General features: G+C 49.5%; 1 pseudogene; it reads left to right on the forward strand.

Annotated features, from left to right (window-relative positions):
* The first annotated feature begins 2,443 nt into the window (after positions 1-2,443).
* On the forward strand, positions 2,444-8,988 carry LOC119435845 (uncharacterized; annotated as a pseudogene).
* Positions 8,989-12,283: the final 3,295 nt, after the last annotated feature.

The following is a 12,283-nucleotide window of genomic DNA, read 5'->3' on the forward strand; positions in this document are numbered from 1 at the left end:
TGAGGGAAAGGGAAAGGTTGACGCTATCTTCTGCAGCCCTTGAGGGAGCACGGCTCAGCGCCAATATGTTCTGTGAGGTGAAGAGGTTTTGCGTGCTATGAGAGCGAGAGAGAGAGAGAGACGCATTCACGGAGCGGGTCTGCTGGAACGCGTTCTCACCATTGCAACGCGGTGTTGGTGTTGCAAGCAACGTTACTAGATTACCTCTTTCAGTTTGCAAACTCCGGTGCCGCGGGCGTCACCCTTGCACGTTCCGCTCGAGCGAGGGCGCGCTCGTCGCTATTTGACCGGTCTCGTTGGGTCTGACGGTGGGTCTGACCACGGCCGCTGGATAAAAAAAAAAACACCGCATATCCACGGGGTGAATGATGATGAGTGGGCGAAGCTCCGGAGGGAATCATCGGTAAACCGTGAATCTTCCGTGTAATTCGCCCAGTCTCGCCGCACTAAATCGAACGATTGACTTCTACCAATGACACGCGCCATATGTGACGTCATTCCTATTTTATAACAGCGCCCTTCATTATAATTGCACCATCTCCCGCTTAAGTGGACGCTAGCACAAACGCGTTAGAAACGTGCAGTACTCTCTAGTAAGGGGGAGAGGCCACAGCGTCTTACGCAGCCGTTTACACATACCGGAACGTGCACCGCGTTTCCCGACGCCATCACATGACTGCTGAGAGAGTATAACCCCCGTATTCATAAACGCTCCTCGACTTGAACTTGACTTGCCACCGCCTTCAACGCGTTTCGAACGCGCTGCCCAAGGCGGTGGCAAGTCAAGTTCAAGTCGAGGAGCGTTTATGAATGCGGGGTAAGGCGGAGAGGCCACAGCGTCTCACACCAGCTTCTTACACGAACGCGCTAGCACAAACGCGATAGAAACGCGCAGTCTTTCGTTAATGTTGGGTATTTATTGTCATCGTGGTGCGTGTGTCCGTGTGCGCTTCGTGGCGTAGTGGTTAGCGCCGCGCGTTTGGAAGCGAGGGGTCCCTGGTTCGGTTCCGCGCTACGGACACAACTTCCGGATTTTTTTTTTATAAAAGTAGACGTGGCTACCTGCTACGACGACCACTACTACTACTACATACACAGAGGAGGGACAGACCCACACCCTTAGGAGCTTCGCCCCTAAAAGGTTCGGCCTGCCGCGTCGGGCGCGCTGCTATGGGAGCGAACGTGACGGCCGTAGTTGCATTGTCGGCCGCTTGACTGGGCCGAACGACGCTAGCTGACGGCATTGGAACGTGTCAGCTTGCAAGCGCGACGGCGTTTCAAGCGCGTTCCTCACGCATTTGCTATGCCGATGCCAGACAACAGACCCCGGAGTGTGGCGCCGCGGTAGATCACACCGTTTTCGATGCACGCGGCATGTCGCACCTTTTTTTATTGCGACAGCAATTATATGGACACTCAAAAGCATATTTCTGCCGTCGGCGTCGGCGTCGCCGTCGCCGTGAGGTTCCGTATGACGTCAATGGAGATGAAATCGTCGATGATGATGATGATGATGATAAGTGGTTCTTGAGGGAAAGGGAAAGGTTGACGCTATCTTCTGCAGATGAAATGAAATCGTCGCCGCCGAACGCTGTATGTGCGAGTGAAAGGGGGCGAGGGACGCGCTCTTTCACGGGGAGTGAACACACGGCGGAGAACAAACGCGCGTTCTGCGCCGTGCTCCCTTAAGGGCAGAAGAAGTAGGCGTCTCTTTCCTCCTTTACAATCACCATATATGTAGAGCAAACGCGCCTTCTTCCGACGCGCGAGAGGCCGTGGGGGAGGGGGGGAGGGAAGGGAGGCGACGTTTAGCTGCGGCACCAAGTGCCTATTTATATCAGAGGCTCCGGCAACAGTCACCAACGCCGCACGCATTTTGAGCGAACGCGGGCAAAACGCCGACGGCGTCGACAACAGTTCTGCGCGTTGCCGGTGCTGCTGCATGTCCAAGTTTATACAGCTGATAAAGCTAATATGATTACTCCGTATAGCTCTACAAATTTGCTATCGCAATTGATGCTTCGCCTTTCAGGTGAAACTACGACAAATTTTTTTTATCCAGCGGCCATGGTCTCACTTCACTGTGGCAACGGGTGGTTTCGGCGGGTGTCGGCGGTGCGTTTGTCTTTGCAACTGTGCTCTGGCGAAGTCAACGCAGGCTTGGCCCCCATGCCGAGTGTTTCTTCGTTGCCTTCAACTGTGTTGTGTAGTGATCACTATCCCTGTGAGTGCCAGTGAGATCTATCGACGCAGCTCGTGCGGCGTGTGCTCCCGCTGCAACTTGTCACATTCGCGACCACGTTCGGCGTCCGTGCGCCCGAGCTGTTCTTGCGAATCGTGCGACGCAGCCTGACTCGCTCACTTCAAATCAAGGCAAGAACAACTTCTCAACGTAATGTGTGACTACGGTTGATCACCATTGATTATCGCAAGTGCATATATATCGTTTGTGGCTGTGACGTGTCCTGAATGTGAGAAAACATGCCTCGTTGCTTTGTGACTAATTGCCGAAGTGGGTACGATTCGACGAAATCCACGGCTGAAAAAAGACATTTTTTAAGTCCACCCGCTGACCACGTCCGCCTTCAACAGTGGCGACAGGTTATACCCAGATTGGATAAGGAGCTGTCCAGCTCATGCGCTGTTTGCGACCTCCACTTTCACGATGAAGATATTGTGAAAGATTTCGTTCACAAAGTTCATGGTGATGTAGTTGTCATACCGCGTGACAAGTGGTCTGGGTCTGCGGAAGATGCTGTGCCGCGCATTTTTCCTAATTGCCCGAAATACTTGTCGAAGCCAGCGAGAAAACGCAAGGCCCCAACCGTGCGTGCACCGCCTCGGCCTAAGCCTCGGAAAGAGCAAAAATCACAGCATATCCACGAGGTGAATGATGATGGTGGGGCGAAGCTCCGGAGGGATCATCGGTAAACCGTGAATACTCCGAGTAATTCGCCCGACTATATGATCAAGTAAACACGTGAGAAACAGTGTGTGTATATATACTAATACGTTTTATTTTCTTAGACGCTTCTTCTTAAAGCTTGATTTGCGGAGTCCCTTCATTACCACGGCTTTGTGGTTCCGTGAAATGAAGCGATAACGGTTCTTCTATAGGTCTCAATGGGAAGTTAGAGAAGACAAGATCAATGCAAGTCCCCCTAATTGTCGTGGGTTTCTTATAGTCTAAGGAGACAAACACTTCGTCTGGCCTCGTAGACCATGTGCGTGTATATAGTATATACAGTGTGTATATAGTGCGTGTATATAGAAGACCATGGGTCTTCGCGCCGCCGCCGTAGCGCCGCTGCATCGCGTTCGCGAACGCATGAGTCTTCGCGCCGCCGCCGCGCTGCCTGTCGTGAAGCCGCAGCCTCGCGGGCTCTCACCGCGGGATTCTGCCTGCGAGCGCGCGCCGCCTCCGCCTTCCGTGCCCTCCGTTCCGCAGCCTTGTCTTCCATCCGGCGACTCCGAGGGAAAGAGAAAGCGCGCCAAGAGCGAGCACCTTAAAACCCCTCAATAAAAAAAAAGTAGCGACATATTTTGAAGATTGCCACTTTCCTCCTCTCCTGCCCGTTCTCTCGGCGCTCGGCCCTCCGATTGGCCGAATGCTGTCACGTGCTCTCGCGCGCTTTTTTTCTTGCTTGTTTTTTGCTCCCGCCGCCATCGCGGTGCCAGACCATTGCGAGCCGTGTATGGAGGCACCACGCATCGCGTCTCCTTTGCGCTTTTAAGGCGTAGTGTTCGCGATGCCGTGTTGCTCGGCATTCGGGTGCAGAACACGCGAAACAGACGGCAAGCGACTCTTCCGGATTCCACCAGCGAAGCGAGACGCGGTGCAGAGGAAGGTCTGGCTTCAAAGAATCAACCGCGCTGATTTCAACCCAACACAATGGTTCCGGCTGTGTGAGGTAAGCGAGCGATTCTTCAATGATCCCTAATCTCACATGCTGCCACTTGCTGTGTGAGGCTTCGTTAGTTTTTCTCCCTCCTAAGTGCCGCACTGTTCGCGCTGCATGTTCGCGCTGTATTTGCAACTTTCGTGGCTGGATTTCATCTTGTCCGCAAACGCACGTGGTTTTTGATTCACTCGGTTATACAATCCATGGCGTTGTGTTTGTGTGGCCTGAATGTATGCGAACGGCACGTTTTGAGTGTATCGCAGTATGTTACGAAGCGGTGACGGTACCTAGGGAAAAATGGGCGCGTACATGCGGAAAGAAGATTAGGGCTATTTAGTTAGGGCGACTTTGCGCCTTCACAAAAACTCAACTCGGTGGTCGGCGAAGATCAATGTTCTTGTCGCTAAAACTTGTCGCTATCGTCCTAGATCCTCGAGGATCGATAACTATCTCGAAAATAGTAGAAAGTGCTGCGCGTGAAAAGTGTGCTCAGTAAATCTGGTCGTGTATCGCGTAACAGAACAAGAGATAAGGACCTGTGCTGGCGGCGAGCTGAAAAAGGAAAACGGTATACAAGACTTCCCGGCGATAACTTGTGCCGGGAATGTTGTGTTACGCCTTATACTTGAAGGAGCGAGGTTTTACGGTGACCTTGTTTTCTGATTTCACGTTTGCGCAGGATCACTTCACGGATGATCAACTTGAGCCGGTGATTCTGCAGAGCTGTGGCACAAAAAAACATTGAAGCGTCAAGCCATTCCATCGCTCTTCGTTCATCGGAAGCAGCTGAAGCCGAGGAAGCCGCCTGCCAAACGTATGAATACACCGTGCACTTCAAAGACATTGCCGTCTGCTGGCAGCAATGCAATCCACATTGCAACGCCCTTGATTATAAAGTTAACTCATTCCTGCGTGGCTTTGTCAGTGGCCAGGACAAACCTGGATGTTAACTCATCGTTTCTGCTCTGCATTTGATAAGATAGTAGATACAATACGCAGGGTAGAATTTCTCGGACCCGCGCGCAGCACATGCAAGCGGCAATATGATCCGCAAAAGCAGCCTCGCATACACCTGTAAGATGACCGCTGCCGCGCTACTCAAGTCCGCAAAAAAAAGAAGAAAAAATGTGTGGAGTAGTGTAAGGCTTCCTGCAAGCGAGCGAAGCCACTAGCCTCATTATCGACGGACCGCTTCCGCTGAATGATCGGTAGCTCACTAGTCAGTGAAACCTGTAAGACAACTGCATATATACAGCTGGTGGATCATTCACTCCCGAAGCGTAGTCATTGTTAGAGGCCCGCTGTGCACGTTAGCCGCTGGCCAACGAGGGACTGGAGCTACTGAAACGCGGAGATGAACCAACGCCGAGGTCGCGCGTGGCATGGCTCAGTTAAAGCCCGACTTAGAGGCTTTAGGCTCACTGTATCACCGCTAATAGTACAGCCGTCTAAGCGCAACGGCATTTATGCGTCCTCTCGTTCTTTCGGCAGCCAGTCATAACATAACGCGAAAAATTCCGATCAAAATACGAGTTCAAGAGCGCGAGCGACACGTAGCCACAGCGTTTCATTCGGAGAGCGTCTGCTAGTTCGGCACCGCGTAGGGGGAGCCACGGTCGACAAAAGAGAGAGTGAACGCCGGCGCAGGAGGAGGAGAGAGGAGATGGCGCTACTTTTCTTCATTGAGGGGTTTTAGAGCACCTTTTATTATAGCACCCCCTAGCAGTAACCCGTCGCACTGCAGTGTAGCGCGCCGCCGCCGCCTTCCGCGCTCTCCGCTCCGCAGCCTTGTCTTCCATCCGGCGACTCAGAGCGAAAGAGAAAGCGCCAAGAGCGAGCACCTTTTATTATAACACCCCTAGCGGTAACCCGTAGCACTACATCACCTCATCAACTATACGAAAACTAGCGCCATCTAGTGACATTACATACACTTATATATAAAAAGATCGACACTTACGCCATCTAGTGAACACTTCATAAAACTACAGGTGGCTACATACTACATCGGAGGAAGGACAGACCGACGCCTTAAGGAGCTTCGCCCCTAAAGGAGAACGACCAAGAAGCTGCGACGTCGAACTCATGCGTTTCTAGGGAAAGCAGTGGTGACATTGACAGCAATGTTGTGCATGAGAACAACATAGAGCTTTTCAATGAGTTGTGTGGCATGGCAGCAGCAGGCCAACGGTTGCAGGTTGGTCACTTGAGGCACTACAATTGTGGTGTACAAGCTGGTAATGTGAGAGGGCCTTCCAGAAATTGACAGGGCAGTCGTAGTGTCGAAAGGCATGACCACCTCTGTCTGTGCCAAGGGGCAACGTGAGCCATCAGCTGTGTATGCTACTGATGCGGGCATTGAATTGAAATCATGTGGCGACCTAAAGTTTCTACTTTCATGTATTGAAAGGCTGAATTTCTGTGAAGGTTGCCCTGCTGATAATTACCCCTGTGTCGTGTCATCAGCTGTGGCCATTAAAAATGGCGATACATGGCATCGCAAATCATGCACAATTCTGTCTATAACTGCAGCATGCCACGAATGCCAGAGTCTGCACAAGCTCTTTTTACGGCGTCGCAAGAAAAGCAACAGGTTGAAATATAGGAGCACTAAAGTGAAGTCCCTCCGTCGAAAGGCCTTAAGAGCAACTATGCAGAGAAAAAATGAAGAAAGAAGTAACCACCATGAAAAAACAACTTGAGAATGTTACAGAAGAGAGGGTGGAACGTGCACTTGACATTCTTCCAGATAAACAGCAGCTCGCTTTCAGGACTGCTTTTCAGGCAGCAAAAGCAAAATCTATAAATAGGAGGCGGTACATAGAAGAGTGGTTAATGACGTGCCTTCTGCTGCAGATTTCAAGCCCAAAAGCTTACAAGCTGTTATCTGATATGCAGTTTCTGCCACTTCCTACAAGAGCACGCCTTCGTCAGATTATTAGTGGCATTCCCTGCAGGTACTGTTTCAATGAGGTATCGCTAAGTAGTATCCGAGAGCATTTTCACTGAGAAGAGCCGCCTCAGAAGGAGCGGTGTTCTACTGCTCGATGAGGTAAAGCTTAAGCAAGCTGTTCCTTTCAACAAAACCTCGTACAAGATGGATGGCATTGTTGATTATGGCGATGTGACAAATGCCACCACCGACGAACTTGCCGACCACGCACTGGTGTTGATGTTTGTTCCGCTTTTTGAGGGCTAGGTTCAACCCATAGCATCTTTTGCCACAAGAGGTGCGGCACCTGGACGAATCCTTGCACAGCTCCTGTTAAGTGCTGTGCTGCGGCTTCACAAGCATAATGCTTCAGTGCTTGTTGTAAGTGATGGAGCAGGTAATAACCGCTCAATGTGGACGCACTTGGAAATATCGCGAGACATGATATCGCCATGCAACAGCATAGAGCATCCCTGGAAGCCTTGGCGGAAGATCTTCTTTATCTGTGACATTCCACACATAGTCATGTGCATCAGAAATCATTTGAAAAAGCACACCTATGGAATGGCAAGAAGAAATATGTGCACTTAGTTACAATGGAGCTCAGAAAACTGTTTGGTTCTTTCAGGCGGGAGATCATCAGATCAACTTCGCACATTAGGTTGCGCTGTATGAATCCGAAAAAAGCAAACATACAAGAGTCGTGCCAAAACTGACTAGAGCACATGTTGCCCCGGACAGCCACCAGAAGATGAGCGTCCCACTTGCTACACAGGTAGTACCGTAAAAGACAGCGCTTAGTATTTTTGGCTATTTTAACTAATTTATCAATGCACTTTTTTGCAGCTATTAAGCCGTGGAACAGCTATTGGTATCCCCATATACAGAGAAGCCGGTGCTGAAGGCATGAGGGGTTCTGAGGGAACAGAAGCATTCACCGAATTGCTTAATGACCTGTTTGATGCTTTAAACGTAAAGCTACCAGAAATAGGCTATAAAAGGCACTCAAAGGAAATACGGGCAAGCGAAAGTATCTTTTCATGCATGTTAATGCTTATTTACTGACATTTTACCTCATTCTTTCAGATCATCAAAGACTTCTTGGAAATGTTGAATGTCACAGACAAGAACGCCGTGGAGAAAGGTCTCAAGCTCTCTGTATCTCAACTAACCACGGAGTCCTTGCGTGTTACTTTGTTGTCAACGCATGACATCATCGAGTTCTTACTGGATCAGAGTGCACACTATGTTTTGACGGCGAAGTTGATCCAGGACCTCATGGAGGTGTTAATGTGATCGGTGCTGATATATGAGTGTTGAAATGATGAAGTTGCTTGTGTCGTAACCAACCATGTATCTTTTCCAGCGCCACTTCGGACTTGTCCGTTCATTCGGAGGGGATGAATCTCATCCTACTGTGGTCAATTTCACTGAAATATTTCGCCTTCTGAGTTTGTACACACCGATAAAAACTGCTTTGCGTGGGAGTGTGCAACGTTTGCCGGGGATTGTGCTTGTCAGCGTACAGGACACACTGAGGAGGACGAGAGAGCTTTACCGCACCAAACATGCTTCCTTGCGTGAACGCATAGAAGAAAAGCTACTGAATATGACGTCAGAAACAGTTAGGGACCCTGGAGAGCAAGGCGACGATCATTCCTACTTGAAAGAGGAAGTGGACGATGCTATCATCTACTACTTCAGTGGATATGTTGTGCACAAATTTGAAGAGCACACATCGTGCTTCCTGTGCTTAGAAGACATAAGTAGTCCAGTGCCCGTTGTTTGCTGTGATGCATATCTGACGACTTATAGAAGTTTCAAGGAAGGCTGCATGAAACATCCTACATCTAAGTTGTTGAGTGTGATGAAACTTGTAAATGATGTTGTTTCTGTCACGTTAGATGAGGCTGGTTCCTGCGAAAACATTTTCTGGAAGGTGCTAGAACAGCTCGATAAGTGCAGCCTTGCTCGCTTGGGCTGTGCAGATCACATGCCAGCATTCACATGCCAGGTATTGAACTTTGCCATTGTGACAAGAATGCACTTTTTCTCCTGAGATTTTAACCATCGATTAGAAAGCAAGGAGAAGGTAGCTATAGCACGGCCACTCGATGAAAAACACACGGTGCGGCCTGCCGCGTCGCTGCGCAGGCAATGGGCGAGAGCGTGGAAGCGGAGTTGACAGTTGTCGCCGCATTTCGCTAGCAGGGCGCCAGTAGTAGGGGAGGGCTAGAGTTACTGTATATGCTCCCTACGGGAGCTTTGGTAACATATACAGTAACTCTAGGGAGAGCTCCGCGCGACGCGGGGGCGGGAAGGAGCGCGCGTTCAGCGGGTAGGTCAAGATAGTGGTTGTTTTTCTCCACATGAATCGCTCGCACCGAGTGTCACTCAAGACAGTTTGCGCATGTGTGATATTTTATGCGTTAGGCAAAATGCCGCGCAACTGTTGTGTGCCGTTGTGTTCCACGAATGCATCGAAGGACCCGCAAATACGCTACCACAAGTTTCCCAGTAACGCAGGGCAGCATGGCTGCGAAACATTTCCCGTGAAGGACCCGGCGGGAAGAGAACAGTATGGCAGCCGAATGACAGGTCCCTGGTGTGCGCCTTGCATTTTACGGAGCAGGACTACAAGAAGACCGAGAAGTTGAGGATACTTTTGCCAACGGCTGTGCCGACAGTGTTCTCCGGTTATCCAAGCTACATGAGCACGAGGAGCACGCCTGCTGCGAGGAAGAAGCGGCCATGCTTGGAAATAGAATACGATAATGCGCAGTCGCGTGCCGAGTGCTCGGGCAATGCTGCTTCAAAAGACAGGCCTGCCAAAACGGCTCGTCAAGTGACAGCACACGCCCAGCAACTCCGAACTAGGGAATGAAACGTGTGTGAAAATTGCATCATTTTCAGATGCACTATTGTCAAACTACATTCGACCTTGTTAAACTGACAGTAGAAGCTCAAAAAAAAAAAAAAAACGCGCCGCTTCCAAGCGAAGATCGCTCGTAGGAAAGGAGCACTGCAGGCGCTTCAAGAAAAAGTGAATGAGGCTGAGGTTCAGTGCAAGGCTTGCAAAGCTCAGCTGCAGCTTCAGCAGGCAAAAGACGCACTGTACGGTCTAGTAGAGTATATTGACCGCGGCAACCTCAGATACCCGAAGATGGAAATTATTGGCATTTGCAAGCTAATGTGCATATTTATCGACAAGGTCATGAAGATAGCGGACGTGAGACGAAGTGGCAAGATTTGCGACCTCCTATCGTCTGCACTTTTGCCACACCTGCTGCTGTGCCGGGAGCTGACTTGCGGGGCGGACGACCACGCCATGGAAGTCTGCAAAGTTTTCATCAGAAAGCTCTTACTAGCGCTTCTTGCCAACTGGGCAGGAAATGGTAATATGTCTGTTGAGCGTCTCGTACGCTTGGCTCAAAAACCTCTGGCCAGGAAAGTGCTGCGCCTGTGATTCCAATAACACAGTGATCCTTTTTTCACGCACGTGCAATAAAGCAATTATGACTCCCCTGATGTTCACAATGCTTTTGTTTCTAAGGTGTGAGCAACAATCATTCCGGAAATACAACCGCACCTGTCAATGAGCGACTCTCCTGTTGTAAAAATAACTGTAGCACAAACATACATTATCGAGGGTGAAAACCGCAACGGCAACAAAAGAGAGAAAACATGACGTGAAAAATCGCAACTCGCACGAGCAACCACTTCAGATAAAATTAACACTTGCTATATTTAGGTAAGCATCGCCGACGCACATTTGGTAGGACGATTACCAATATACACTGTAAACGGAAATAACTCTCAGGTGGGAGTATAATGCTTGTCCTCTAGCGACCCCCCGGTGGGAGTTTATTATGCTACGAATGATCGGAGTATAATTTTTACTCCGTGCGGCCGGAATTTTTACGTGGTGCCTTCGGAGTTTGTATTTTTCTGTTATTTTTATTTTTTACTTCGAGCTGGACGGAGTTTTTTCGAGGTGCGCCGGGAGTATTAAAAAAGACACGTCAATTTGCGTGGAGAATTTTTATGTAGAGGTTTCGGGTCAAATTCCGAAATATGCGCACATGAATAAGCTAAATTCTGCGAAACAAGTGAACGAGACCAGACAGACCAAGCAATACATAAACATAAACATTTGAGAAACACCCGATGAAGAGCTCTGAAAGACATCCAACGGACACTCGACACACAACAAGAAGCAACCCTGCCAGTATATATAGCCATGATAATGTGGGCCTCGAAACGGCCTAGCGAGCAGCTGTAGTGTTTTCAGAATTACGACTCACAAGCTCGCACATATGAGATCGGCCTCTCTGAAAGTAACATGAAACCTAAATCCACACGGAACTGTTAACTTAGAATATTGAAAAAAAAAACAACGTTCATGACATAATTTTTCAAAATTAGAATGCCATTCCGTGAGCGCTGAAGCGACTTCGCACACTGCCAGCGTCCGCGGCCAAAAAGTATTGCGTTAGTTACAGTACGCAAGAAAAATGTACGTGCGCGTGCTTCATGACACAATTAGCTTCGTGCGAAAGAATTGGTGGCGGGACAACAATTTATTACGTGTGAGCATGAGCCGTAGCAGCCTACGTAACACCGAAATTGCGTAGTCATACATTTTTTGACCGCACTACTTGCTCCGCGTCCGAGTATATGTCTCTCGGCTGTGAAACGGAGCCATATCGCTGATCTGGCAAAACGAATCCTCACGCTCGGAGCCAGCAGGTATGCTCCTAAATCAGTATGTTGGATGGAGCATGATGTTAATGCAATATCCGAAGCAACGACGTGATCAAAACAGAACTGCGGCGATAACAATTCAATTCACATCGCTCAGTAAGAAGCTTTATTCACAGTACGTACTTACGTCCTACCGTATTTCTTGGGTGAGGATATCCGTACACATATTCATAAAAGACTTGCTTGCACCACGGTCTAACTTACTGGCAGCACAGCACCGTGACGAAGTCGGAATATGGCATTAATGTGCGGCTATCACGGACATTGTCGCTAGAACAGTGGCTGCTGTTGCCATTGCTGCGCGGCACTTTACACCGGACGTTGTCAGAATATGCTCAAAAGGACATAAAAGTGGTATTGAACACACTGAGGAACCCAAGTCAAGGTCACGCAACACGGAAGCACAGCCAGAAACCCGAGCCGACATCACGAGTCAACCGGCAGCTTCGTGGTCACAACTAAGCCTTTTTCCGCACTTGAAATCATTGCTCTTGCATTCATCGTTGTCAGCCGAGTGATCACAGCTAACGCACATGAAGATGAGATACAGTGAGCTTCAGGCACGCCTATAACACTTTCTGGAAGGAAGTATAGGAAAGAAAACCGGCGAAAACGCTGGCACGGAAACGACACTTCACAGATGTAACAACCGTCAGCCATGAGCAACGCCGACTCCGCCGAACGC

The sequence above is a fragment of the Dermacentor silvarum genome, unplaced genomic scaffold (genome assembly GCF_013339745.2).
Source record: "Dermacentor silvarum isolate Dsil-2018 unplaced genomic scaffold, BIME_Dsil_1.4 Seq9512, whole genome shotgun sequence".
NCBI classification, from domain to species: domain Eukaryota; kingdom Metazoa; phylum Arthropoda; class Arachnida; order Ixodida; family Ixodidae; genus Dermacentor; species Dermacentor silvarum.